We start from the raw sequence: 3,097 nt of genomic DNA, 5'->3' as shown, positions 1-3,097 counted from the left end.
AGCCACTCCGCTTCGACATAGTACGTTGTGCTGTTGGATTGGGAATCGGCGCCGCTCGGCATTCCCAACACAACCAAAGGTTGTGAATCCCGAGCTGTAAACCAAATATTTCTCGGAATGAATAATTCTACTTTTTGGTGATCTTCTGAACAATGTCTCCAATGGTTTTCGAGTAAATTCTTGTTAAAGAAACGCAACGCGACGCAAAGTACTCCATAAACTCAATGCAAATGGTAAATGAGAGTTGAACTAACACCTACGTACAGACCGTTTGAACAGCAGCAATATATCGATCGATCTTCTGTGTCCTAATCAGGTGCTCCGCTCACACAACCCCAGCGCTGTGTAGGCGCTTGCCTGTGTGCGTGCGTGGATATGCGTTCAAATATTAGCCATTGACGTTTACGTGTTAGGACTACCCGGTTCCCAAAGATTTGAAATTGATTATTGTTAGTATAAATTCCTCAAAGGAGAAAACCTCTTGCGCTAATGTGGCGAACGTTGACTTGCTAATCTGCCAAAAACCGTTCTGATAATTCAGTTCACCCAACTATGCCATAATAAAGTAGTTAATAGGTGAGCTACGGTGAACTACAAAATATCTACCCCCCATATGAATAGACAGAAGGAAGCACACAAAATAAACGGCAGGAATAGCGGAGCATGTGGATAAAACTTCCCACCATCATAGTTTCTTCTACATAAGGTTCATTTTGACAGTCATTATTGGATAGTAGAAATATACCTCTAAACCGAGGGGTAAAGATGAGTTTCTGATAACATTTATTCAGGTTTTTAATTCCCGTTTTTCCTTTGTTATTCTGAGATATTTATTCCAGAGATGACTCAATGGATAGAACGCACACATACTGTCCGGAGCGTGAATGGTTCGAACCCGGCCTTTGCATCTCGACTTATGCCTAGGCTTGGAAAACCTGACAATATCCTAGCCCTCTTGATCTTTTCGGGTTGCATGCCAGCCGGAAACCGAAAGGGTGCTAAGGCTGTACCATATGCGTTCCTCTAACACTAATATCTTACCCATCCAATAAATCAACAGAAAAAAACTTGGGAAAGTTGATAAATCAGTCATCCATTTTTGGGAGTGGTGGCAAAACCACGGCGTCCAGTTTGAAGGAAAACATAAAATCTTCACTGATAACAGCTACAAAAATGCGAAAATAAATTTAATTAGATGAATACTCAAAACTACTGGAGAAATAATCCTTTAGCTGTATCACCTTCCGACGCCTAGCTGTCATACCGCCCGAAGGAAGCACGAAAGCTAGGATACTGTCAGGTTGCCCAATTCTAGACAGAAGAAGTCGAGGTGCAGAGGTCATGTTCAAACCACAGTCCTTTCAGTCGGTAAATTCGCACTCCACCACTCCTGGAGTAATAAGAGAACAAATGGAATCGTACTTACTTACCATAAGCACCCTAAATTCCTTTTCCGCCAAACACCCACCAGATCACTGGGAATATAATTGGTGGTACAAACTGAATTTGATCCTTTTATGTTGCGTGTTGTAATGTTTTTGATGAAAAAGCGCATAAATGCGCGTAACGCCGGGAAAAAAGGCGCCAAACTTCCAAGACTTTTTTACTACCTTCTTTAGATCCATACTCGCCTCACGACTTATTCGATCGCGTAAACAACACGTTCCTGGCCTGTTCTCCAATTGGCATGTTTAGGTCACAATACAGCACGCTGACAGTACGTTACACATTCCAAGGGAGGGAAAACTGATATCTTGAAAAACACATGCCATTTGGTTGACTCTTCCTCTTCAGTTCTCAGGCAGTGACGAACACATGTCTGATGATGCCTCAGAAAACAAATGCCCTCTTTAGAGCTCAAAACACATCGGCGATACCATAGACTGCTTTATCTTAAGGATGCCAACCAAAAAACATTCTTCTTGCTACCGAAAGTCACAGCTAATCGTTTTTCTGCAATCGGCATGACAAATTCCGATAACCAGTCCATTGCGTGATTCAGATTAGACATTCAAGAACCTTAGTTGTTGACGTGTTGAACCAAACTGCTGGTTGGATTGCAATTTAACTGCTGAGTCCTGAAAACAAATCATCCGCTGGGTAGAACACCACAGCTCACAATAACCAGCGTCATCACCTTAGAAACCGTGAATCACGTTGGACAAGATGGCGAGATGTTTCAGTAGGAGAGAATTTGCCAACCGGAAGTTTCGTGGTTCGAACCCGAACTCTGCCCCTCGACTTCCCCTGTCTAGGCTTGGACAACCTGGTAGTATCACAGCCATCGTGCTTCCTTCTGGTGGCATGGCAGTTAGGCACCGAAAGGGTGCCACAGCTGAACGATCACGATGAACAGCCACGCAAAATGCAAACAACCTTTGATTTCAAAGTCGTCGCCTGATGCAAACCTACAGGCGATATTTTGTTTATTAAACGCTTAGCATTTCAAAACGCAAAACAACCCACCATTAGGGCTGACACATTTCAGTATCTGATCTAATGTGTTAGCGTATGCTAATGCAAAAGACTTCTGTTATAGAATTACACTGGCGGATATGGCCCAATCGCGCAGTCATTGGCGCTCGTGCATCAAATTTATTGCCTTCAGTGCGTAGCTACCCAATTTCCGAACAAACTATGTCTTCGCCTCCAAGGCTTGATTTTGTACTTCGCTTTCTCTTTTTCTGGTGATCAAAACTGTGGTAGCTTTGTGGCAAACGGTTAGTAGTTGATAAATTGATTTATTGATTTAGTTCAGTCTCCGACCCTGAGTTTAAGAGACGTCATAGTCAAACCACTAAGTATGTCAACTAATACATTCTTCCGGTCTCTACAAGTCAAACGGAAATCTATAACCCATTACACATTGACGTCACGTAAAATAAAATGAAAGTTGATATGCTAAAATTTACCCGTTCTTCGGGGCAACGTGTGTGAAAACAGCAGTTGCGTTGTTTATTACAATGAAATTCTACAAGCCATTTTCAGATGTTGGTCTCTAGGTTGAGGCGAACTGTCACTCATGATTAATAACCAATTATTGCAATGCTATTTAATAATTATTAATATGGTGACAGTTCTGCAAAAATACTTTGAC

The sequence above is a fragment of the Opisthorchis viverrini genome, assembly GCF_000715545.1.
Source record: "Opisthorchis viverrini unplaced genomic scaffold opera_v5_110, whole genome shotgun sequence".
Lineage (NCBI taxonomy): Eukaryota > Metazoa > Platyhelminthes > Trematoda > Opisthorchiida > Opisthorchiidae > Opisthorchis > Opisthorchis viverrini.
The sequence above is the reverse complement of the archived record's forward strand: the minus strand, read 5'-3'. Positions refer to the sequence as shown.